Source organism: Podarcis cretensis (assembly GCF_951804945.1).
Source record: "Podarcis cretensis genome assembly, chromosome: 10".
Taxonomy (NCBI): Eukaryota; Metazoa; Chordata; class Lepidosauria; order Squamata; family Lacertidae; genus Podarcis; species Podarcis cretensis.
In genome coordinates this window covers 17194519-17221967 of record NC_137179.1, presented here as the reverse complement: position 1 = coordinate 17221967, position 27449 = coordinate 17194519, and the positions used below count along the sequence as shown (strand labels likewise).

General features: G+C 45.7%; 1 protein-coding gene across 8 annotated transcripts in view; it reads left to right on the top strand.

Annotated features, from left to right (window-relative positions):
* CALD1 (caldesmon 1) overlaps nt 1-27449 on the top strand; it is a 184393-nt gene that overhangs the window by 28673 nt on the left and 128271 nt on the right. Inside the window, exon 1 of one of the 8 annotated variants that reach the window (XM_079992387.1) lies at nt 12372-12390. The exons of the other annotated variants lie outside the window; for them this stretch is intronic. The gene's annotated coding sequence lies outside the window, so the exon portion shown is untranslated. Of the gene's footprint in view, nt 1-12371; nt 12391-27449 lie in introns of those variants that run through there. 8 annotated transcript variants of the gene reach the window in all.

Here is a 27449-nt window from a genome sequence, read left to right as displayed (position 1 = left end):
AAAAACCCCCAAAAGTTTTGTTATGTTTAGAACATTCTTGGGATGTTGATCTTTCATCATGGAATACAGTTGTAAGGGACATTTTCAAAATGTTGATGCAACACCAGGATATTTAGTATGTTGCTAGTTACTAATCTACTGCTTTTGCCAGAGAACCACATTCATTTTACTCTGAACAGATAATTTGTGTAGATTTTATGTTTATCACTGAATATCCAGTCTCTCTCTATTACATCTGTTAGTGATAAATTGCTTTATGAGTGTCCTGTATATAAAAAACAAAACTGGCCAATTGGCCAAACAGTATAACTGAGGCCTCGTTTTCATAGATAGCAGATTAAATTATAAATCTGTGTCTGGAATGTACGACTTCAGACTTAAAGTGGGAATCACAAGACTGAATATCATTTATACAACATAAAATATATAATATTATATATAATAGACTATATCTGTGGCAAATGGATACATACTTCAAGAGCAAAAACAAAGCAAAAACATTCCAAAACAGTTAAAACATTCTAAGAACAGTTAAAATTAAAAACATCTAAAAGCAGTTGCAGTTAAAAACATTGTTGCATGCAACGATATTGGGCTTGTCAGGAACAGTATTCTTAAGCCACCCGATGCCTGGGTAAACAGGAATGTTTTCTAATTCCTCCCAAAAGTTAATAACGATGAGGACAGAAACATCTCCCTTGAGAGGGCACTCCACAACTGAGGAACCATCACTGAAAAGGCCCTGTTACAGGTCAGTGGCAACTGGGCAGCCCCTGGTGGTGGTTGTGCCACCAACAAGGCCTCATGTGGCTTAGCCTGGAATAGAGGAGACTGAGAGGAGATATGATAGGCATCTTCAAATATCCAAATAGCTGTCCCATGGAGGATAGAGTAAGCTTTTTTCCTGCTCTGAAGGGTAGGACCTGAAGCAATGGATTCAAGTTATAAGGAAGGAGATTCTAATTAAACATCAGGAAGAACTTTCTGATAGTGAGAGCTGTTTGACAATGGAACTGACTCCCTCAGGAAGTTGTGGACTCTCCTACCTTGGAGGTTTTTAAGCAGAGGTTGGATGGCCGTCTGTCATGGATGCTTTATTTGATATTCCTGCATTGCAAGGGGTTGAATTAGGGACACTCAAGGTCCCTTCCAAGTCTGTGATTGTAGAATTGTAGAATTCTATGACTCTGTATAAGGCAGCTTCCTAGTACAGTGGTACCTCAGGTTAAGAACTTAATTCGTTCCGGAGGTCCGTTCTTAACCTGAAACTGTTCTTAACCTGAAGCACCACTTTAGCTAATGGGGCCTCCTGCTGCTGCCGCAGTGCCGGAGCACAATTTCTGTTCTTATCCTAAAGCAAAGTTCTTAACCCGAGGTACTATTTCTGGGTTAGCGGAGTCTGTAACCTGAAGCCTATGTAACCTGAAGCATATATAACCCAAGGTACCACTGTCTGATAAAAAAAAAAGTGGTTATAGAGAGCTGTCACTTAGTACCAATGGTGTATATTACATTAGATCAGCTTTTTGTTCATAATGATGCCCATTTTTTGTTGATTATAGCTGTATCTCCGCTTGAGCTGATGTCCTCGGTAGGGTTGCCATATTTTGAAGAGCAAAAAAAAACCCACCACCACATTTGTCGACTTCTACTTTTAACTATGGATCATGACGACTCCTCTCATTAACATATCCATGAAAAAGAGGACGTGTCCTGGGAAAAGAGGAGATATGGCAACCCTATATATTTTATCATCACACTAATGTAGGAAAATAACAGAACCAAGGTATCCAGGATATATTCGACTCAAAGTACTCCTGCTATGTTCTGCTCTAGGGGAAAGTTGTATGCTGCTTTAAGAGATGCCAAGAGTCAAGTTCAAACTGCTATGCAATGTTTTTCAACCCTTTTTAATGCCTCGATGCTGGGTTGATAACACAAAAGGAACATCCCTGCCAAATACCTGATTTTTCAAAGAATGGTACTTCATGGAAGGGAGACCTCTCCATTGCACTCTGCAGAGTTCACAGACCTCTGCAGCTTATTTTAAGAGATCGGCATTTGTTTGGCCTAGTTTAATGTCAATTATCTAATCAGAAGCAGACACACAACATCTTAGGCTGCGAAAGATACCGAGGAATGTACTAAGAACTTCAAAGGGGAAAGTAAGAGTTCAGTACCCATCTTAACGGTGAGACCCCTTGCAACCCATCTCCCCCTTCTCTACTTAATTAGGTTTTGGGTTTTTTTTAAAATCAGTTTATCAGCAGCTATATTTCTTCTGTGTGAATCACAGCTAACAGAATTGCAGTTAAGTCAGCTTTGCTTATACCAAGACAATCAACGTTAAGAGGTATTACCATCCCCTCCACTTCTGATGTTTAGCAGGCAGTGCTGATGCATATGTAGTAGTGAATAGTGTCTGTGCACAAGTGGACAAAACATCTTTAGGAGAAAACCCTAAAGTAGTGGGGAAAGGGCACTGCAAAGCAATCCAACGAGGACCAAGCATGCTCAATGGCCATGGGGCAGAGGCAGGGGATCCCAGAATACTGAGTGGGAGGGGGAATGCAATGGAGCATCTGGAGGAGGGTGTGTCTGGCCGACGGAGACAGTGGACAGGTACAACCTGTTGCTGCAGATACCACTTTTATTCACCGGCATTGGACGAAGCAGCATTGGTTATGCTGGACAGAAACCAACCACCATATGTTTTTCCCATAGTCTCAGGCTGAGGACTCTAGGACAGTGGGGTTTCAGACACATCATGCACCTGCCATTATGTAAGCATGCTAGTGCTGTCACACCAGAGGGCCTTGCCTGCTCAAGGAAGGGGATGGAGGCGCATGTGACATAAGCAGCCTATATATATATATATATATATATATATATATATATATATATATATTGCATTTTATGTTCACAACCACCCTGGGAGGTGGGTTAGGCTGAGAGAAAGTGATTTGCCCAAGTCCACCCAGTTCCACTGACCTTCTTCAGGTGTATCTGAAGAAGTGTGCATGCGCACGAAAGCTTATACCCAGAACAAACTTAGATGGTCTCTGAGGTGCTATTGGACAATTTTTCAATTTATTTTGATTCCGTCAGACCAACACGGCTACCTACCTGAATCTAGACTCACTGACCTTATCTATTTAAAAAGCTGGCCCAGTCTGAACATGAAAACTCTGGATCTGGCCAAAGGTCGTTTGTCATCTTATTCTTGCAGTGCCCTGTGATTCTCAGCAGCAAGTATTTAGAGGTATACTGCCATGGCTAGCAACGTGCTTCTGAAAAGTGCTCTGCTTTGATGTGCCTTTGGAGTGTACGGGGGAGAGTGCTCTGGATTACAAAAAAATGAAGTCAGTGAAATCTGCCAAAATGAAACCACACACACACACACCTTGATTTCAGTTTGGGTGTCTCAGGTAGAAGGTTGCCCTGTGCTTTCTAAGTTCCACCACATCTGCAGGTCTAGAGTTAGAGAAACCAGATCAGCACCTGTTGAAGTTGCCTTGAGAATTCTAGACATTTCCTGTGCACCTGCCAAGTTCTCTATACATTCGTTCAGTGGCATAGCGTGGGTTGTCAGCACCCGGGGCAAGGCAAGTAATTTGCGCCCCCTAACCCGTGAATTTGCGCCCCCTAACCCTATCCCTAACCCTAACCCCGAGATGTTGCGCCCGGTGCGGCCGCCGCCCCCCTGCACCCCCCACGCTACGCCACTGCATTCGTTGTATTATTTTCACTGGGACAGACACATTCACACTGAGCGGAAAGTGCCTGCTGTCCTGGAATTCTCAAGATACTGGAATTCTGTTTGTTACCCTGCAAGGTAAATTTTACTGAAATAACATGATGTTCTCTTGAGGAGAAAACACACACACACACACACACACACACACACACACACACACACACACTTCCTCCCTTAAGAGGCAAAAGGAGCCCTTGTGATCTAGGATTGTATTTCTTTCTTTTGGTGGAATATCTCAGAAATCAGCAGGACAGGACTGTAGTAGTGTTACAAAAGAAGAAAAATAAGACAAAGTCGTCATGGCGCCCTGGAATATGGAAAATTCCGATAATAGTTTGGCTTCCGTGTTGACAAAGAGGGTTGCTTTTGGCTTGAAAACGACCCTCTATAAACCAAGGAATTGTCTACATCTCCTCTTTAAAGACATTAAGGAGATCAAAATCCTGTCTTTTATTGGACCACATTGTGGGTAAGTATTTGATACGATAAGGAAGGTTTCACGTCATGCAGAGTCCTCTGTGGGGCTAAGGCTGAGACAGATAATTTATTAACTCAGTTTGTAGCCTGGCTGTCTCCTTAGACACTGGATTGGACATGGAGAAGATTTGACAGCCATAAAGAAGGAAATGGGTGGGAAACCAAAGCCTATAGCCTGTAGTGCTGAGATTGTGCTGTGCAAGGTGTAGAATTCACTAGCATTTCAAAGGACTGACCCTGGCATGTTGGGAAGGAGAGAATGATAGATCCAGGGGGAGAATGGATGGGGAAAAGTCAGGTTTGCCATGTCACTAGGAATGGACTGAAATATTCAGCTCAGTAATTTGGGGAGGTGCTAAAAAATAAAAAAAAGACCCCGAAGACAAATTTGATTTTCAGGAGGCAGGCAAATTCTAAGGAACTTTGGGTAATGAGGATCTTAACTTAAATGGCATTTCCATGTGCTCTGGCACCTGTCACGGTGTCCTGTGTGCCAGAGGCGGTTTAGTCATGCTGGCCACAGGACCAAGAAAAGCTGTGTGTGGACAAAGACCAGCTCCTTCGGCCTGAAAGTGGAGATAAGTGTCACATCCCATAGTCAAATTCCACTGGACTTAACCGTCCAGGGGTCCTTTATCTTACCTTACCTTAAAGGTAAAGGGGCCCCTGACCATTAGGTCCAGTCGTGACCGACTCTGGGGTTGCGGCGCTCATCTCACTCTATTGGCCAAGGGAGCTGGCGTACATCTTCCGGGTCATGTGGCCAGCAGGACTAAGCCACTTCTGGTGAACCAGAGCAGCGTACAGAAACGCCGTTTATCTTCCCGCTGGAGCGGTACCTATTTATCTACTTGCACTTTGATGTCCTTTCAAACTGCTAGGTTGGCAGGAGCTGGGACCGAGCAATGGGAGCTGACCCCGTCGCGGGGATTCGAACCTCCGACCTTCTGATCGGCAAGCCCTAGGCTCTGTGGCTTAACTCACAGCGCCACCTGTGTCCCACCTTACCTTACCTTACCTTACCTTACCTTACCTTACCTTACCTTACCTTACCTTAAAAAATGAGGTTCCTATGTTCTCTTGAAGAGAAGAGCACAACTGGATCGAGCTCATCTAGTCCAGCATTGTGTTTGCATAATAGCCACCCAGATGCAAGTGGGAAAGCTGTAAGCAGGAAGCTTGGGTGTGGGTCAACTTCAGTTCTTTTGGGGGACAGGGGTTCTTAAAAGTAGATTATCCTACCAAACAAATTCCACACCAGATACTGCCCCCTCCACAAAAAGCTGAACAAAGTGTGCTTTGCTCCTTGCTGATACTTACAAATGATGACGATGATGATAATAATGATAATAATGATAATAATAGTAGTAGTAATAATAATAATAATAATAATAATAATAATAATAATATTTGTATCCCACCCATCTGACTGGGTTGCCCCAGCCACTCTGGCAGTTTTTCCATAGGAGTCAGCCATATTTAATTTCTGCTATGCATCAATGATTCATGTAGCAATATGCTTCATTAACCAGCAGACACAAAAAGAGAGTATTTGAAGGGTATTTACTATTGAAGGATGTGCTGAACCTTAACTTGTCCGAAGAGGAAGGTGAAGTAGAGGAGGTTTCGACCCCAAAAGGGAAGTGTTTTCTTTCTTTCTTTCTTTCTTTCTTTCTTTCTTTCTTTCTTTCTTTCTTGGAAACTGAATGCATTCTACCCTGATATAATTTGTGTATATGCTGTTCCCTTACGTTGCCTGTCATTTAAATGCTTAATAGACACATATGCCTAATGTGTCTTATTCCTCCTCCACTTTTCAAACTGCACATTATCAGGTTTCCAAATGCAGAGACTATTTACAGCTCTGTATTTTGTGTTTAGCTGCACACAAAAAATAATACCTTGCTTCAGGAAAGGGTTCTCTTTGGGGAAAGGCTGTAGCTCAGTGGTAGAGCACACTAGTTCTGTGAAAAAGATTCCAGATCGCACTCCCAACTTCTCTAAGTTGGGCTGTGAGTGTCTCCTCTTTGAAGCCCTAGGCAGCTGCTGCCAGTCAGTGTTGACAGTCCTGAACTGGGCAAACCAATGATCTGACTGGGTATAAGGCAGCTCCCTGATTCCTAGGTTTTTCCTTTTTTTTGCCAAAAACAGAATTCAAAAGCCACATTGCACATGAACAACAGTACATGTGTTCCGGTGGAGAGGGGAGATTGGTGCCCCACCGATAGTTTTTGCAGCAACAAAGAATGGGTTGGACGCAGAGGAAGTTAGTTATACCTTAGACCCACTGGAATCAATGGGACGCATCATAGCTGTGTGACTAACTTACCCCATGGATTTCAGTGGGATTAAAGCAGGGGTGAGCAAACTTTTTCAGCAGGGGGCCTGTCCACCGTCCCTCAGACCGGGGGCCGGACTATATTTGAATGAATTCCTATGCCCCACAAATAACCCACAGATGCATTTTAAATAAAAGGACACATTCTACTCATGTAAAAACATGCCGCTTCCCGGACTGTCTGTGGGCCGGATTGAGAAGGCGATTGGGCCGAATCTGGCCCCCGGGCCTTTAGTTTGCCTACCCATGGATTAAAGGATGTCCAATTTACTATGGACAACCTAGACAGCATCTTAAAAAGCAGAGACATCACCTTGCCAATAAAGGTCCGTACAGTTAAAGCTATGGTTTTCCCAGTAGTGATGTATGGAAGTGAGAGCTGGACCATCAAGAAGGCTGATCGCTGAAGAATTGATGCTTTTGAATTCTGGTGCTGGAGGAGACTCTTGAGAGTCCCGTGGACTGCAAGAAGATCAAACCTCTCCATTCTGAAGGAAATCAGCCCTGAGTGCTCACTGGAATGACAGATCCTGAAGCTGAGAAGAGAAAACTCCCTGGAAAAGACCCTGATGTTGGGAAAGATGGAGGGCACAAGGAGAAGGGGACGACAGAGGACGAGATGGTTGGACAGTGTTCTCGAAGCTACCAGCATGAGTTTGACCAAAGTGCGGGAGGCAGCGGAAGATAGAAGTGCCTGGCGCACTCTGGTCCATGGGGTCACGAAGAGTCAGACATGACTAAATGACTAAAAGACTAAACAACAACAACAATTTACTGTGGATTCAACTCAACATGTTTCGTACCCCTCCCGCCATCCAACTGAGCACATGCAATTAGCCTCTAAGGCCCCATACCTTGGGTTTGGGGTAGCCGTTGCCAACCTGGTGCCCTCCAGATGTTTTAGACAATCAATCCCATTGGGCTGAACTTCTGGAGGGCACCAGGTTGAAGAAGGATGGCTTAAGGGGAAGAAGGAATACCATTTCAGAAGGCACAGAAACCAGACAAGCTTTAACCCTTGGAATTTCTCGTTATGGAACATAAAACACAGCACACCAGGCAAATGCACTCAGAAGTTTGGGTCAGGCTCATTTCTGTAACATTTTCATCTATCAGCAGAAGCACACCTCAGTGGAGCGTAACCCTTTTTTGGCCCGAGATTTATACATTTCATTTTACAGCCTTTGCCAAACTTTTAAAATCTCCTATTCTAAAGTGGAACAACCCCTGTCCCCCTTTTTTATGAAGTACAAGCACATATTTTACATTTATTTTCATAACTTCCACTTAAAAACAATCCTTTGGGGGGCTGTAGTTGGGTTAATAAAGCTGAGCAGTTAAAGAGTGTGGAAGGAGCCTTCGAGGCCTGTTCCACACAAGGAGACAATGTTGGCTGAGGGACAGAAATTAAAGATGCAAAGACATGGTCTGGCAGCCTTTCTCCAAAGCAGGACTCGGATCCAAGGGCTTCGTCCCAAGTGCACAGAAGGAACGACTCTGACGGTGCTTTCCACAAGATCACTTTAATGCAGATTAGCTGTTCTTTAACACCATTGCTGTTGGATTTCTTGGCAAACACAGGGCGAAAGCCAACGCAGTACTAAGCGAAAGTTCTCCCAACATGAGTGATTTTGCTTGCACTACAGAATCTTCTCCCCCTACACCCCACTAAAACTGTGATAAGGGTTCCCTTAACCCTCTTTATGGACGCAGGTGGCGCTGTGGGTTAAACCACAGAGCCTAGGACTTGCCAATCAGAAGGTCGGCGGTTCGAATCCCTGCGACGGGGTGAGCTCCCGTTGCTCGGTCCCTGCTCCCGCCAACCTAGCAGTTCGAATGCACGTCAAAGTTCAAGTAGATAAATAGGTACCGCTCCGGCGGGAAGGTAAACGGCATTTCTGTGAGCTGCTCTAGTTCACCAGAAGTGGCTTAGTCATGCTGGCCACATGACCCGGAAGCTGTACGCCAGCTCCCTCGGACAATAAAGCGAGATGAATGCTGCAACCCCAGAGTCGGCCACGACTGGACCTAATGGTCAGGGGTCCCTTTACCTTTACCCCTCTAGAACAGATTTCAGGAGGGTGGAGGGAGAATCCCATTTCAAAAGCGGAAATCCTTGCACAGGTAGGATGTGTAGGTTGAATACTGCCCAGGAATTTCCCACATTCTTCTGGAACATTTTACAGGCTGGAGGGTGTTGACCTACCCTAACCACTGAGGAAACAACCTTTTTTTTTTTTTGCCCCGTGGGCATATTTGTGTTTTTTGAGTAAGGGCCATGGCAACGATGGAAGCAATTGCATGTGTTTCAGTAGGCTAAGCAAGGAAGTTTGCTTCAAGCAAAATTTGAGAGCAAACTGGAGGTTTCTGCTTGGACAGAGCATCTGAGGAATTTTGATGGAAGTCATGCACTTTGGCGAAATGTGTACATAAGTGACAACTTTTTTTTTTTAAGGAACTTACTACTTAAAAAAATGAAATTAGCACACAGGGTGCATGTGTGTGCTTGTGTGTGTATGGCATTAAAGGGTAGGGGGTAACCTCCAGCAGGAAACTGGTTATGGGACTCTCACCCAGATTGGGAGCATGATCAAGAATGGGTCCTCACAGCTGTTTTTCTTCAAAATAAGAGCGGCAAGTTTAATCACATGGCTCCCCTCCCCCACCTCCAGAAAGTGTTTGGGCCAAAGTCAGGCTTGAAAAGAACAAAACATCAAGTTTTATATTTGTAACTTGATAAAAGCCAAGTTCTAATTAGTACTTGTGCAAACAGGACCTGGAACAAAGCATTGTAGCTCCTGTCCAAAGTAGTAGCCAGCCAGCTAGCTGTGTCCTCTCCTAGGGTACTCCATTGCAACCTCTCTCCCCATCTAGTATTCCCTCCTTCCCTCAACAGCCAGTCAGCAAATCAGTGGCCACTGAACATGTGCAGTCCATGTATGCTGATATAACTCTCTTATGCGTGGAGTGTGCTATTTCAATATCCAGTTGTCCTCCCCCCCCCCCCGGACAACAACACACTTTCTGTATCATAAGTAGGTTTATAATCCGCCCTACTGCCCACTTTCCCCCCTTTTAACTGGATTTTCATTATGAGACGTTAGTGATATAAAACAAAATGTATGGAATGCTGAACACGTCCTTGGGAAGGCTGCAGAGCAAATCTGCCTTCTGCGAAAGCCAAAGGCACAGTGGGAACCAATAATGTGGCATCTCCCCTCCGTCTCCCTCCTCACAATGATTCATTTCATTTTTCATAATTCCTCTGAAATGTTTCGGCTGGAGATTTGCAAAACAAACATGGCGTGATATCCAGCCCTTTGATATCTTGCCTTCTAGCCAATCTATCACCCTTCCCACCCGCAAGACACGCTCTTTAAAGTCTCCCCCCCGATCTTTCCAACTTTCACGTACATCCTACGGGTCGCACTCTGATTTACTGTAGACCTTTTAGCAATACAACAAGACTTAGTCTTCAATATGCCACATGAAAAAAGAAAAATAAACATAAGAAGCTGCCCACCACTTCAGTCAAGTTGCCATGGCCCGAGAAAGTGTGTGTGTGGGGGGGGGCACTGCTATTATTATGATTATTTTATTATTAGGCTTCTCTGTCAGTATGCTTTCTACTAGGTTTTTATTATGTTTCCGTCCTTGATGTTTTGTAATGTATTTCTAATGTTGTACACCGCCCTGAGATCTTTCGATAAAGTACAGTACAGGGGTACCTCAGGTTACATACGCTTCAGGTTACATACGCTTCAAATTACAGACTCCGCTAACCCAGAAATAGTGCTTCAGGTTAAGAACTTTGCTTCAGGATGAGAACAGAAATTGTGCTCCGGCGGCACGGCGGCAACAGGAGGCCCCATTAGCTAAAGTGGTGCTTCAGGTTAAGAACAGTTTCAGGTTAAGAACGGACCTCCGGAACGAATTAAGTACTTAACCTGAGGTACCATTGTATATAAAATGAATTAATAATACTAATACTAATACTAATACTAAAATACTAATAATACAGCACAGGTGGCCACTGGCACATAGGAAACTGAAGCACCAATTTTTCATGGGGGTTTACTGTGGGGCACTTTTCACTGCAGCTCCTTATGCCATCTACAGGAGAGCGCTCTTGTGCTTGAATTCTGCTTGCGGGTTTCCCCACAGGCGTCTGGTTAGTCACTGTGAAATCAGGATGCTGGCCTAGATGGATTCTCTTGAAAACGTGGAACCAAATAAACATAAGTCTTATAAGTCTCTGAAAGTCTTTGTAGACTATGCAAGTCTCTGAAAGAAGCAATAGGTCAGATTCTTATCTGGTGAAAACAAGCCGTAAAGCTTTGTTTTATGGCGTCCAACGCTGCCAAAGTGGTCCGCAAACAGACGAAGTGAACAGAACAGTGATTCCGGATATACCCACTGTTTCGTAGACTTCTTCTTCAGCACAGCAGAAGGATACAGAAATGCTTCATAAACCCATCTGTATGGTGAATGGAATTGTATAACAGCAATAACTATGGAGCAGTGGTCATAAGGTTATGACCTTATATTTTGGAAATGTACAGCCAGGGTTTTTCTTCTTCAATTTTTTTTGGGGCCCCCAAGAGAGTGGGGCCCTAAGCTATTGCTTGTTTAGCTTATACGTCAATCTGGCACTGGGTCAGTATTGTCTATGGTGCTTGGCAGTTGGAGGTGGATTTTTAGGGGAGCGCGGCAGGTTCTGTCACACTGGGTGTGGGGCCTCGGGGGCTCTGCAACTATGATGCAAGGCAAGAGGCAAGGAGGGCATCGGATTTTGGCATTTCACAGGGCACCGCTGTAGTTTGAGACCCCAATGTCTCATGGTTTGTAACAGAGGATCTCCATGCTTTGTGACAAGAGGACATCTGTCAGGAGTCCAGGTTCCTAGCTTGATAGCAAAGTAAGTGTAGGTAATTAAAAAAGAGGATTTATTGCAAAAATGCTCTTGACAGCTCTGACAAAGCCTCGGGCATCATTACTCAAGATGACCCTTCTGAAGACTTCTTCCAGGGTCAACAGAAGATATTGAACTTACGACCCTTACATCTTTTGTTTTGCTTCCTGTCTAGTAACCCTCCCATTCACCGACTCTTTGGACTTAGTGGATTATCTCCAACCTCTTCCTGTTCTGAGAGGCTGTCTCTGATTTTGTTCGCTCCTGTTTGTGCTTCCGGTGAGCTTTGGCTGTGTTCTAGCCTGCTCTCAGCTACTACATTATCAGCCTGCCCATCAAGGTCAGCTGTGCAGCTGCCAGCTCTCCCCTGTCTGGCTAACATCTAAGGCTCTCTGTTCCTGGCTGCTTTCTGCAGTTGGGTGCAAACCTTTGCTTGGAGCTGGCTCATTCCTGACAACATCCCCAGCTCTAGTTGGAAGTGCTGGGGACTGAACTTTGGGCCTCCTGCATGGAAAGTGGATGCTCTGCCACTAAGCTATGGCCCTCTGTGCTCAACTCCCTAAATTATGTGTTGTGCAAAGTACTAATCTGTTTCATTGGATCATGCTAAGTTCTACTAAGAGAGGGAGACATGCTTCTCTCTGTTCACTTTCTCCATACCAAACACCATTTTATGAACTTTGATCATGCTGCACTTAGCCACACCCCCTGCAAACCTAAAGAGGTCCACACATTTTTGTCTTTTCCCATAGGATCATGCAGACCTGAGACACGTAGATTGATAGCTCCAGAATCTCCAGTTTGGAATGGCAGTTCAGTGCTGATTCAGTGGTGTAGAAGCAGTGGTTTTTGAACTAGAGAAGGCAGGTGTGAACATAGGTTAACACCAGAGAGAATTACCTGACGGTAAGAGCAATTCTGCTTCCCAACGCCATCGCAGAATATCCTAACCTTGATATGTTTCCAAGGAATAGATGCTTTTGGTATGACGACAAAGGGTCAAGGTAAAATATATATGCAAGTAATGAGCAATCCAATAGCATGTAAGTGTCCTAAAGAGGCAAAGACTAAAATTGACGGACCTGCAAGAGTGGAAAGCTGTGACTGACACTGTTTCCAGGCTATTGGTATTTTGCAGGTGGGGTTCAAACATATACCTGCACAATTAAAATGGATTTGTGGCTCTTGCACAAGCAACCTGCCTCCCAACCTGCAAGGAAAGTGAAAGGAGAATGAAATGAAAAGTACAGGGTAACCATCACTTGATGTGATATCATGTAATCTCTGTACAAAATAAGAATGAATGCCCAATAAACAGCAGTTGTCATTTAACTTCAGTGCAAATATTGTGAACACAAATCAGGGTGAATGTTCAATAAACGGTCCATATGGAAATCCTCTAAGTCTCAACCTATGCTATAGGCACACCGTTAATAAAAGTTTTCTTCAAAAGATCTGAAAGGGGGGCAGTTTTTGTTGCTATGGAAAGCTTTTGAGAAAGAAGACACTCACCCCTTTTGATTCAACCCTATTCTAGATCCATCACTGAGGTAACTTTGTAAGCGATTGGTGTAACTGTCAAAGAGTAACGAAGTAAGCATTGATCCTGAAGCAAGTTAGCAAAGTCGGGGGAAAGCACTTGTATAGCTTGTTTCAGGATTGGTGCTAATGCTTTACACTTCAACGATTATATTGATAGGTCACAAATTTACCTCAGTCTCACCTGATGCCCTTTCACCCTTGGTTCAAGCCTATGACTTGCCTGTCTTTCCCAATCTCTTCATGGATGTCCAGTTCCCTCACTTACAAAAACATGAAGCTTTTGATCTTTCTAACCTTGCTCTCCTGGTCCTATTGAAGCGTGTACACACACACACACACACACACACACACACACACCCCTTCCCCTTCAGTATAGTTAAGCTTTATTATTATTGTTGTTGTTTTAAAAAGGTTGTGTGAACCTTTCATGAACCTGGGCTGAACTTTTTAAAAGGTTGGTTATGCAGCTTGGACCCAGGAGATTTTCGCATGTTTTGGATTTTATTCTGAGCATTTGAGCTTTTCTGGGCTGTCCGTCTCCCAAGTGTTAAATGAAGAAAACCCAACACCGATTAAGAACTTGTATTTTCAACTATAATATTTTAATGGGCAGCTGAAATGCAGAGCTAGTCCTATTGGGACTTGTAAGTATGCATTGAAAAAGGATAGTTATTCAAAACTAGAGTGCCACATGCATCCCTGTGGCACGGGAATTTAAACAGATGATGTTTATGGGAAAGAGTTAGTGAGTTCCACGATGGATATGTATGTTTCTTATAATTTTTTTGGCTGCGGCCTGCACTTCTTCCTGAGTGTGAGCAACAGAAGCATTGGCCCTCCTTTTGAAGGAAACCATATAGTTCTGTGGTGAAAGAACAGCAAAACATGGTGGATGGTAGACGAGGGAATGAAAGACCTAAATGGGTGACTTGGCATCTTCTGCATAGGACCGGCCCAAGACATTTTGACACCTGAGGCAGACCCCAAAATGGCAGCCTCCTCCCCACAAGGAAAGAAGGGATGAGGGAAGATCTACATCAGGACCAAGGGGGGAAAGAAAGGTCAACATTTGATCTGCTGTCCTGGTGGATCTTGCGGCAGCTTTGCCTTGCCTCATGGGTGAACTTGGCCTGAATAACTATCTACATTGGGATCTGTTGCCCATGAGGATTTTGCCACCTGAGGCAGTCACCTCACCACCTCATGGGTGGGCCAGCCCTGAATTACAACTCTTGTTGGCCATGGTGGCACAACAGCATCTGGAGGGCCACAGGTTCCCCTTTCCTGACCTAGAGCTTGGGTGTGTGGCTTAAGTTCATCCTGGTTGCAGCCTATTGAAATTGAATTGAAATACTTTATTGTCACTTGTACAACTTGTATACAGTGAGATTACACAAGCACCCCCCACTCAGATCTCTTAGTCTTAATTCCCCTCGTTTACTGATGCACACCCACCAAACCCGAAAGACAGTTGCCCTGTTGTTATCTTTTCATTTAGCAGCCTAACAGCCCTCGGATAGAAGCTGTTCTTTACCCTGTTGGTGTGACTAATCATGTTTCTATATCTTCTGTCTGAGGGCAGGAGATCAAGAAAGTGCCGGCCAGGGTGTGACTCATCCCTGAGAATTTTCCTCACTCTCCTGAGGCAACGTTCTTCCTCTATTTCATCCAGCTGATTCACGGGACAGCCCATAATATCTTGTGCTGTATTCACCACCCTCTGTAGGCACTTCCTATTAGATGATGTCAAACCAGTGTACCACAGTGTGATGCAGTATGAAAGGACACTTTCTATTGTTGACCGGTAGAAGGAGATCATCAAATGTTGATTGACATCGTTCTTCCGCAATACTCTGAGGAGATTGAGTCTATGAGGAAGAGACGTAAGAGAAGCCCTTGGGTGGGGGGAAGTCCTCAATGAAACAACCTCAATCTGAATGCCATAGAGCAAGAGAAAGATTTGTCTGCTCCCCTCAAGGAGTCAGACCAGTTGGTGTGCCTAGTTCAGTATTGCCAGTGCTGACTGGTAGCCACTGAAGGATTTCAGACAGGGAGTTTCTCCCAGCCCTGTCTTGAGGTGCCTGGGATTGACCTTGAGATCTTCTGCATGTAAGGCAAATGCTCTTCCACATAACATTGGTCTTTCCCCCATGCAAGAAAAGAGAAAATACACGCATTGCCAAAACAGAGGACACAGGTTGGCTTCAGATTTGCATATGCTAATTTGTATGCATAGGCTCAGATTTAGATTTCTGTCACCAGAGTCTTCTGTTTTCAAAAGTTATAAATGCACTGTTTATGTTGGCTCATGGGCTAGATGTTTGCCGCAGGCTGTTGTCCCACAAAAATGTATTGAAAGCCTTGCCAACGAAACTATGTAAAAATAGGCCTAAAGTACTAAAATAACTCCTAAAGAGGTTCTCCCCCCCCCACCCTGCAAAAAAACAACATGCCAGGTTTTTTATGTCACTCTGGTTAAGACTGCAGCCATACAGGATTATTTGAGAGCAAACTCTACCTAATGCTGTGAGACATATGGGCAAGGGGGCAGCTAGTTAAGAGGTTCAGAGTAGGCTGGTTGGCCTAATTGTGTCTAGTTTGGGCCTCCAGATTCCTATCTAACTGTTGTGAAACATCTGTAGTTGTAGGAGTTGTAGTTCAGCAACATCTGGAAGGCTGCAGTTTCACCGCTGCTGGCATACACAAGTCCTGTCAGTGTGACAGACCCACCCCCTTCTAAAAGCTGTGCTAAGAAAATGAACCATCCTATGGAAGATTTTTGATGTACAGTGGTACCTCGGGTTAAGAACTTAATTCGTTCCGGAGGTCCATTCTTAACCTGAAACTGTTCTTAACCTGAAGCACCAAGTTTAGCTAATGAGGCCTCCCGCTGCCGTCGTGCCACCGGAGCACGATTTCTGTTCTCATCCTGAAGCAAAGTTCTTAACCTGAGGTACTATTTCTGGGTTAGTGGAGTCTGTAACCTGAAGCGTCTGTAACCCGAGGAACCACTGTAAAAATAAATCAAAGTGTTCCCTCCTCCAGTAGTCCTCCTCTGTCTCTTTTTCATTCAACTGTTGTTTTTCCTCTCTCCTCCAAACTGGCACAGCTGCTTACCTCCAGCAGATATTTCCTATTCAAAACCTGCTCCAAACAGGATGCACGAACTATAATGCAACCCAGGAGAGAGTATGGTGAGCCCTGCAGTGAATAGCAGCTGAAGAGAGTGTGGTTGTCTTAACCACATGAGCTCTCATTTGTAAGCAGACTCTGAGAAGTAATAGCTGATGAAGCAATCCATTTGCTTTGAAGTGTGGTGTTACAGTTAAGGGTGTTATGACCCAGGAGACTATGGTTTGAATTCCCACTCAGCCATGAAGTTCCCTAGGCGACCTTGGGCCAGTCATGAACCTACCTCACAGGGTTGTTGTGAGGATAAAATGGGGAGGGAAGAACTGTGTACAGCACCTTGAGGGTTTTGGGGGTTTTTTTTGGAAGGAAACAGCAGATTATGAGGGATTGCTGTATTTGGTTGCTTTCTTGCTTGGTGGTACAGATTAGGTAGGTTCATATTAAAATGTGAATGTAACAGATTTCTCCCTATTGCTGACGTCACCCACGCTCCTCACTCCTGCTACTCATTGGTGGGCTTGCTGGCCAGCAGTGGCACTGTAGTGGACCGGGAGCCAAGTGACTGCTCCTGGCTCATTGCCCTTCTGGTGCCAGGTAAGCTCTTGAGAAAGTGTGAGTGGCAGGGTAAGGCCGGCCACTGCAGAGTGTTTACTACCAGGGGGCCCAAATGGCACAGGGTTTTGGAGGTCATAGAATTGTAGAGTTGGAAGGAACCCCAATTGTAGAGTTGTCCAAACCCCTGCAGTGCAGGAATCTCAGCTAAAGCATCCATGACAGATGACCACCCAACCTCTGCTTGAAAACCTCCAAAGAAGGAGAGTCCACAGCCTCAAACACCTCTTCCTGTCAGAAAAGTTCTTCCTGATGTTTAATCAGAATCTCCTTTCTTGTAACTTGAAGCCGTTGGGTCAAGCCCTGCCCCCCAGAGCAGGAGAAAACAAGCTTGCTCCATCTTCCATGTGACAGCACTTGAGATATTTGAAGATGGCTATCATATCTCCTCTCAGTCTCCTTTTATTCAGGTCCTGGTCAGCTCTGGCTTGGTAAGCTGTGGGGAAACAGCCCATCATCCACCCCTGCCCCAATCTGGAGCCAGGTCTTCCAACAAGAAGCAGAGGCAGCGGGGGTTTCTCCATCCTTTCATGACCATAGCCAGCTTCGAATCCTTTGAGACTGGAAGGAGTTCCCGGTCTTACTTCTACGCAGCTCCTTTCATTTAATGTATTTCTGTTGCCTAGTAATCCATGTCTGCAATCACACAGAAGATTCCTCCTGCTTGGATCAAATAGGAACTCTGTCACACTGCCCATGTGGGCATGTGGACAGAGATTTTGGTGGTGTGTGGGATCACCGGTAGCCCCGTGAACATTTTCTGGGCCCTGGCAAATTTCTTGACTTTGCCCACTGCTGATGCCAGCCATACCTCAGCTGCCACACTGAGTGGGGCGAAATGTTTCATGTCTTCCACACAAGCCCCAGCTGCTTATACTACTGGGTAAGAGCTCTTGATGGTTTTGAACCCAGGAAGGCACATGCCAGAACAAAAGTGAATTGGATTCTCCCTTCATGCATGGGTATATGCATACATCTTCCAATAAATAATGAGTTTAATTAAGCCCCAATTCCCTTTGGCCCAAGACATTGGTTCACAACAAAGAACCAAACTTGGACATTTTCTCTCCATTCCTCGCCTTCAATGTCTTTGTTCCAAGCCTGCTTTTTCTGCACATACAGCAAGGAGCAAAATGACCATTTTCAGAAAACAATCAAGCCACAATGCATTAGTATGACATTTCTGAGCAATTCCTTGCGTTTCATGTAACTTGACCGCTACGGTACGCATGCCGAGCGCTGTGGGTTATTATTTTGGCACGCAATGGAAAGCTTTGTTGAAATGGGGTGTGTGTGGCCATTGTCTCTCATCTGTGTTGCTTCTTGGCATAAAAGAATGTGGTTGAAAAAATCTGCCTTCTATGGCGGGGGGTGGTGGTGGTGGAATTGGGCACAGATGAGAAACTTGGAGCTAATTTCTGCAACTGTGGAATCCTCTTCCCATAGGCTTTAGAAGATCTTGGAAATGTATTGTAAGCAAATGTTGTAAGCAAAGGACGGATTCGGAGGTGTGTGAGCCACATCCCGTTGCCTCATGAGGCTCTTTTAGATGGCAGGCTGTGAGGTTCCGGAATATTTCTGCTTCCATCTGCTTTCCCCCTTCCATTTTCTTTCCTTCCTTTCCAAATGCCACACTGGGCTTGAGCAGGAGAAAGTCTCAGAATAAACCCATCCAGCGGCAATTGGCTGAGTTGCTCTGATGTGAGCAGGGAAGTATTTTGCTCAGGACTGCAGCAAGGGAGAAAAGGATTAAATCTCTGCTCTGTGTCTGATTCTGTTTGTCAGGGGTGGCTAACCCTTTGCAGCCCAGGGGCCACATATTCTGGGGCCACATTTCGGGAGTGGGAGGGGCCAGAGGCAAAAGTTGGTAGAGCAGTAAGTGTAAATGTTACCTTTGGACATTTTGCAAGTTTCTGCACACACTCATACATCCTTCTCTATCCTCCATCCAGGAGGGGAAAAATCTAGCCAGGCGTAAAAAACGGTGGGTGCAATTAGAAAGGAGCTGTGGCCTGGGGAGAGTTCTGGGGGCCAGACAGAACAGCCTGGGGGCCACATTTCCACTTCCTCATCCTGAGGTTTCTCACTCCTGCTGTAAATGATCAGCCCCACCCCAGCCCCATTGGTGCAAATTAATTCTTCTTTTCAAGTGCATTAAATCGAAACACATTTTAACATCATGTACTGCCGGGCTTTTATTCCTTTTGAACTCTGTATTTGACCATGTGAGCAGAGGCTGTGTACCCAGGGGCAGGGCCATTGGGGTGGGGTAAGTGTTCCAGGGGGCGAGACGCCCATGGAGGCGGACTGAGCTGCCCATGGCAGGGTGGGGGGGGGGAGGGAGTCACTCCACTTTGCCAGCAGCCTTCCTCCCTTCCCTCTTCCTTTTGACAGCTTGGGTGAGGCTTCTGTTGGGATACTTCCAGGGAGACGGGGGCATCAGGCAGGCATCAGGCAGGCCCCCAGGTGGTTCCAGCCACCGGCCGGCAGCTGGTCTCCCTTGGAACAGCATCAATTAGCGCCACGAGCCTCAGATACGTTTAGAGACCTGTGCACGCTCTATCAGCAGAGTGCGTAAATCTTCTCACAGCAGAAGAGGCGGACAGAGAAACGTGTAAGCATAATGTACAGCATTTTACTCAGCATAGTTCAGGAACAGAGGAAAACATGTCTGCTTCCCTTCGTCTCCAGCAAAACAGCAGTAACACAAAAGCTATATACAAACAGAGGTTCCCAGCAAGTGCTGGAAGTAAACAGGCATGTGACACACCAGTCATGCCTGCTCCTTTTAAGGTGGAATGGAACTATATCCTAACAGCTCCCCCCCCCCCGAAGCAACCCAGGAGCACGTGGCAGCAGCGCACCACCCACACCGCGACACCCAAGCCTCCCCCAAGCTATCAAAACGAAGGGAAGAGGGGGGAAGGCCGCCGGCAAGGCAGCGCAGCTCTACCCCTTTCCCCAACGGCTCGGGGTAGGCTTGGGTGTCGTGGGTGGGCGGTGTGCTGACGGGTCACCCCCGTCAGTGATGACACCTGGGGCAACCCGCCCCCACCGCCCCCTTCCTCTGCCTCTGCATGTGAGCACCCACACTTGAATTCTTGCGCACAGAACTGAGGCTGGGCAGATCTGCAAGCAGACCTCCATGCCTCAGTTCTGCTCACCCCACTTCAGTTCTGTTTACAGTCTCTTTTTCATCAACTGGCAGCCTCCAAAGTGGCTGGGTGGGGGACGACTTCTCCTTTGGCGACAGGAATGTAGGTACAGTTGATAGCAAGCTCCCTTGACGGCAGAAGAGACCCTTCCTCAACTTCAGGCTAAGTGCTGGAACCACAGCGATACTTCCAGTGGAAAACGACACGGGAGGAGGGGGGAAGCTCAGCGAGTCTCTCCCATTGTTTCCTCCGCTTATTGCTACCTTGCCCAGTAAATACAAAAAAAGGGGTGTTTTTTTATCCTTCATAAATTATTATGATGTCTTTATTCCACCTAGTAGTGGCTGATGTCCATTGGAACTGGCAGGGGTGTAAGGTAGGAGGCCTACAGTAGGTGGAGCTAAAGCTGACAAGCACATCTTCCTTCTGCATTCTGCAAAGGCAACACTTGAGGCTAAGGAGGAGGTAGCTGATAGCCCGTGCAACCCCCTGAACTGGTTGTAAGCAAGGAGCTAGGCAGGTGGAGGCTGCTTGAGGACATACTGGCATTGGTGGAGCAGTTGCCCATCAACCCAAATGGACCAGCCTCTGCTGATTCCATCCTCCAAACGAATTCACACAGTGGTGCACATGGCATTTCTCCCCATGCCCACAACAACTCTGTAAGGTTTGGGCTGAGAGATGTTTATTGGCCCCAAGTCCCTCAACAGGCTTCCTGATGGGGGTGGAGGGGAAGGTTTGAACCTGAGCCTTCCCTGTCATAGCCCTGCCTTCTTACCACTGCCCCAGGCTGGCTGTCTTTTAAGTCAAGCTGTGTTGACATCTCCCTTTCCTCCAAAACGTGTCTTGGCTCCACTCCTCCTCCTCCTTGCTCCCCCTGTCCCTTTTTGACCTCCTCTAGTTACACACAGGCAGGCAGGCAAGCGCAGAGGCAGTAATTAGAGTTCAATAGTCGCCATTGTTTCTCTGCGGAAAGTTATGACTATGACGGCTGCTGCCACAGACCATTATAATAATGATATTGTTGGGCATGTAGCAAAGCCAGCAATTCTCAGTTTTCTACGCCCTCGGGCTAGCCTGAGTTGGCTGCGGGAAGCAGAAGGAATCCTTTCCAAGGCTTTTTCTCTCAGCTGCCAGGTGGAAGAGTTTGCCACAACAGTGAGTGACTTCCAGCAGGTTGCTGTGTCAGCATTTGATGCAAATCTCCCTCCCTTTCTCTCTCTTAAATAGCTACTAGGGGTTTTCCCCCCCGTCACCCCTTTGCATTGCACGATTGCACTTTGGCAGCAACCCTTTAAAACTAAGGAATGTCACGATGACATGTACCTGCTTCGGAGACAGGCACAGATCAAGCAAATGTGTGGGATTTGCTTTACTGCAGGTGTTCAGAAAGGAAGGTAGCAGCTGGGGAGGGGTCAATGATACAGGGATGAAACTTGCACTCCAGCTATCCCTGTTTACTAGGGATGGGGTTTATTTCCCTGGACCTTGTTAAATCACTTTCCTATTTCATCCTTGGTTGTTGTTGTTGTTTTATTTGTGGGTTGGGGTGGGGGGGACGCTTTGCTAGGCTGCTTCCAAACAGTTCCTATTTTGTAGGTAGGATTAAACTGCATACCAGCAAATTTAGGTGGCCCAGCCTCGAACAATTAATCGTGAAGAGAGCTGAGTTGAGATGATCTACTTGAGCCCTCAACAGGGGAAAATCTTTATCGGAATTTGACTCTTAGGTGGCCCAGTTAAAGTGGTCTTGGTGCTCTTACACAAAAACCCGGACTTCCAAAGAAATAGCAAGGAGAGTGTTGGGAAAATGCACTGGAAAGTGTGGTAGCAAATCAGGACGAATGCTTAGTAAACAGGTTGTCTATAAGCAGCTCTACTCTGATCTGCTACAAATGTCAGCCTTCAGATATTAGGCTGCAGTCCTGACTGACTGATTTCATTTTTACCCTGCTGTTCCTCTGAAATCTTTAGAGGTGTGGGCTGATCTGGGAATAAGTCCTGGTAGCAGGTGTAGGCTTGCATTGTTCACCTCCTGCCCCAGGCCTATGGAAATCAGGGTAGTTCACATCATGAAAATGGAACGAGAATCAAAACAAGTTAGTAAACAAAAGCGCAAAGCAGTGGGTGAAAAGCAGCAAAAGCAACACCCTTAACTAACAAAACCTGACTCTGAAAACTGGGTAAAATAGGTGCCAGGCAAGGCTTCCCAGGGAAAGGTGTTCCAGAAACATGGTGCCACCACTGAGAAGGCCCCCTCCTCAGTCACCCTTACCATGCTCCTCATGGTAGGGGCACTCCCTTGATCTCAACACACAGACTGGCTGATGTGGAGGCAAGTTTTCCTCCTGTTATCCTGCTCCCAGGCTGCTTAGTCAAATGCAGACACATGTCAACACCTACTCACTCACTCACTCACTCACTCACTCACTCACTCACCAACCAGCGAACCGCATTCTGATAAGATTGCAGGACACTTTCAGCTGTATGTGGTTTCCATCACAAGAGGGAGAGTGTGTATGCCAGCCAGCCAGCTAGCCTCCTCCCTCCCTCTCTCACATTTCTGGAGACCTAGTCCAATTGCATGTCACGTGTTGGGGCTGAATATCTGCAGCGCAGAATGAACCCCACACCTGGAGGCTCCCTCCACCAGCATTGGGAATCATGCAAGGATCATCGACGAGTACAGCCGCCTTCCCACTGCAGATGTTTGCCCTCCAGGGCAAGGAAGTCAATGGAGTCAGCAAAGGCACTGTGAGATGGGGCAGGGCTAACAAGCATGGTCCTGTTCTTCCCTTCATGCAGCTGGAAGTGCAGTGTGTGTGTGTGTGTGTGAGAGAGAGAGAGAGAGAGAGAGAGAGAGAGAGAGAGAGAGAGAGAATGTATAAAAAGGGCTAATGTTTTTCTGGCATAACTTTTTTTTAAAAAAACCACATTGGCTTTTGAAACAGCACAGAACAGCCAACTGCAATGGGAATGTAGTGGGTGGCTTGGAGCCTTCAGTAGTGCATAATGCAGGAGTTGAAGCTCGGGAGCAGTGATGCTTTGTGTTAGAAGTGTGTCCCTGTTTTCATCTGTGAAATGATAGCCTTCCACAAGACAGAAGGCATCAAGTCTGCACTGCAGAAAAGAAGGCTGTGTATCAGCCTCCCATCGCCTTCTCTGTAATCTTCAGATCCAAGGACTAGGAGTGGACTGGAGGAAGCACACTGTTCTAGCTTAGCAAATGCATGACATGCTTCCTGATGCCGACCTGACCATTAGGCAGATGCAGGCAATCACACCAGGCAACGGGTGCTGGGTCCTGGTGAGTGGCATAGAAATGTTGGAGTTCTCTGTGTGTGCATGCCCTCTAAGCAAGCTTGCTACCCTCAGATGTGGTGTTGGATGTTCTCTCAGTGTTGAAATAAGCTTCACCTGCCAGTCTGGTCCGCTTCTGCCCATGGAATGATGGAGGGCGCCATCTTTTCCTTTGCCTCAGGTAGCGAAATGTCTTGGACTGGCCCTGATGCTTCTATGGTCACTGTTTTCATGGCCATCCAAAAGAGGCTGGGGAAGGCACATACATTGAGACTGATAGGCCATTGTTGTCAAGTGCTTTCTTCATTACTTCCTGTGAACTGAATCAAAACAGCCCTGGCCCAACAATGTGATGTAATGATAAAAGAAAAGAATGAACCTATGACCACTCTTGATGCTCTCAAGGTGGGAAACATGTGACCCTCCAGATGTTGTTGGACTCCATCAACTCAATGAGCATGCTCATTGACCAGGGATGATGGGAGTTGTAGTCCTGCAACATCTGGGGGGGGGCATAGGCTCCCCATTCAGATCTACTCTGACAGATCTACTGCTGACAGACAGCAGCATCATGTTTCCCACTGTCTTCCCTCTGAGAAGACCACAAGCTGGACATGAAGGCAATTGTCCCCTCCTATCGTTTCTCCCCAGCAGCTGGCACTAGAAGTGACCCACACATAGGGGTGGCAAAAATTCTGGTTTCCTAGGCCGGAGGGAATTTTTGACATTCCTAAAATTTGCTGGGACTTCTGAGCATTCCAGCCATTTCAGAATGTTATTTCCTAAGCAGATTATTGCAATGCTTCCCATGGAACAAATAAGAGGAGAAACATTATGAATGTCAAGGTATTTGCGTGGTCTGTTGTTTTTATAGGGGGGTGTCAAGAGTCAGCTAGTCCAAAGGGAAATTCCCAGCTATCAGAACCAGTTTTGCACTGTGATCTTCACAGTTCACACAGCAGGGATGCTTGGGCATTCAATAGGAACTTCAGAAGCTGCCCTATACTGAGTTAGAGCACCGATCTATCTCATTCAGTATTGTCTACAGCCACTTTTCAGGATTTCAGGCAAGGGACACTCCCAGCCCTGCCCAGTATGGGACCAGGGATTGAACCAGGGAAAACTTCTGCATGCAGAGCAGATGCTCTGCCAGGGAGTTATAGCCCTTCTTCAGCAAATTACAAAGACGTAGGTCATGTGAGACTATTTCCATCTTTTATAACTTGAAAACCGTTTCCTCATCCTTCTGCTGAGTAAAGGCTGAGCAAAAATGGCCTCTCAGAATTCTTTGGGGAGGAATGAGGAGATCTTGCTGAATATTTTCAGGGGCCGACGACAAAATTCTCCTGTAGTTTCTTAAAAGTGTCAAGAAGCAGCACAGCTTCTTTCCTTCTTCTCCTCTCTGCCCTCCCCCCAAAACTGCTGGAAGTAAGACCTACTGAGTTCCTGGGTTGGCATTTGTCATCCTGGGCGTTAGTGGTGGTAATGGTGGCAAGCTGCTGAGAATAACCAGCGCATATTCTGCAGAAGTGTCCTCTTTTTCAGAAGGGTTCTAACCCCCCCCCCCCAAAGAAACCAAAGATGTCTCAGAGAATTCTTTTTGTGATAATTTTTTTGCTTGTCTCGAAGTGAAATAGTTTCTGTCTACTCTCCTTTTTGATCAAAGCTGCAGGCAGGTATTTCACTGCATTTTGGTTCAATGTGGCCCCATAAAACTTCCGTGGGGGCTAAATTTGGCCTGAGGGCCACCTGATCTCAGGAGCACCCTAGATGTCCTTCCTTCCTTTATATAGCCCAAGACAGTCAAGCAGCTTTTAACTCCGCACTCCTTCTATGGTAAATGATGTTTACTGTTGCATTTCACTGATGGCAGGGAGAATACCAAGCTATCTGCTTTCTGTAACACAGAACCACTGGCGGGCTGCAGTCAAGTTATCTGCTCCGTGCTGCAATTTCCCTGAGCCTAAGCAGAGGGCTCCTTGGCATTCTGCTTAGTTGTTAAATTTGGCCCTTGCCCGTGCACTCGCTTCCAGTCAAACATTTTGCTAACCATATTAGGCAATATGGACACCAGCCAACGAGCAAAGAGCTGGTTGAGTTGCTTACTTTTCGTGAAGCGCTTCTTAACATTTCCTAACCTCCCTCATTTTCGTTCAGCACATCTGTGGGTTCCTTCTGAGAAATGAAAGGAAAGCCCTAGTTTACTGTGGTTTACTGTGTTACATGGGGGGTGGGGTGGGGGAGAGCCATGAAGCGGAGGCTGATATTTTAGATGACAAGTCTCAAGCCTGTTTGGAACCCTTTTGGTCCCTAATTCCGGATCTGGTTGCAGTCACTCATGGATAAGGAAAAAGCATTCAGCACATGGTCAGAAAAACACTTCTGTTTCACATGTTGGCTTTGCATTCCTTAATTCCATGATACTCATACTGAATTTTTAAACCAAGATATTCTAGATCGGGGGGTTCCCAAACTGTGGGCTGCGAGCTTCATTCAGCTGGTCCGTGGCATGTCCATATTAAACGCTCACATTGATTTTTATTTTTTGTTGCTTGTTATTTCTTATATTGTATTTAAATTCTCAATTTTAATTGCTTTTTATGCCTTATATTGATTTTAGATTTGCATTCCATAGGATGCCATTTGTGATACAATATGAGAGAGAAAAAGAATTGTGATACAATATGAGAGAAAAAAAGCACAAAAAATACTATTAAAAATCGCACAGCATCTACCACAGTGCATTGATAATTGCTATTACAGGCAGAAAAAATAAATAGGTGGTCTACCAAGACCATCAGCAATTTGCAAGTGGTCCATTGGGGGGGGGATGTGTCTGGAAATAACTGATCTAGATCTCAAATTGGCCTAGAAGCCTAATCAGATACAGGGCTTGGGTGGGTTGTTAATGAATGGTGAACAGAAGGCACGGCACTCTGTCATGATGAAAGGTTAATTCTTCTGCATAGGAGTAAAACACACATAGTTCTGAGTGTTAATATTGTGTGTCTTAAATGACACGCATTTCACATGCTGAAACCTGTTGATTTATGCTGCTTGGTTTTGTAGCTGTGTGCTTAACTTGCAACATTATGCTAATATTAGGCAAATCTGTGTCCTCTTTGTTCTCAGTATTTGGTGATGCATTTCCCACCTACCCACAAAACAATGCATAAGTGGCCAATCTATAAGCAAACTGATTACATTTTGCACCATTTCTCTACAAAATTGTCATTAAACATTGCGTGCATGGCACGCCGCACAACATCGCATTGTTTGAAGGAGGCTGAGTACTCTGTCGGAGCCAGTCACTGAATCTGCAGCATGCAAGGCATGTTGTGCGTGTGATGTTACTTGCACATGATGTGCACCAGGCCCCTCAACATGGAGGGCTCTCGGCCCCCTTCCAACAAATATTGAGGGGGCCAAGGTGTCTATGGCCCCCTAGAATTGGCACATCTAGGTAGGGTGGAGCTGTCTATCTCAGGAAGAAGATTTTGGAAGGTTGGGGCGTCATCTGGATTTTCTGCCTCGTGCACCAAAAAGTCTTGGGCACTCTCTGTGCTGCAGGTAAAAAAGGTCCACTCTGGAAAAATGTCCCCCTTCCTATGAATGGGTTTGCAGAGTAAAAATACCCATGTACATGCACTTGTGAATGAACCTGTGATATATATTTTTGTTAAACAAGATTCTCATTGGGAGTGAGAGGCTGGAGCTTCTCAAAGATAAGTTTGGTAAAAGAAAGGAATTCCCTTATTAGATATTTCTCATGTTTCCTGCATGCAGTCACTGATAAGGTGCTTCTGGGAGATTAGATTACATGGGCATCAGAATGAGGAGGGGATAAACCCTTCGGAGGGGTAGGGGAAGTTTATACAAAGACAGCGCCTAAGATGAATCATTCTGCCATGTGATGGATGCGCATTATGAAGAATGCAAGGAAGGAGGGGACTAGATCAGAAGGGATCAAGGAAGATAATTTATGGCCTTCAGCAATGTGTAGAACCAATCTTCAGTCTCTGGGTGAAATACAAGCCTGCTTTCCCCATGGTGATTGTTTTCTACCTTCTTGTTTTCATGGTTGGTGAAAGGACCAGCTTATATCAAATTGAGCCATTAGTCTGTCTAGCTCACTACTGTTTACTCTGACTGGCAACCTCTTTTTTAATTTTTTAAATTTATTATTTGTACCCCGCCCATCTGGCTGGGTTTCCCCAGCCACTC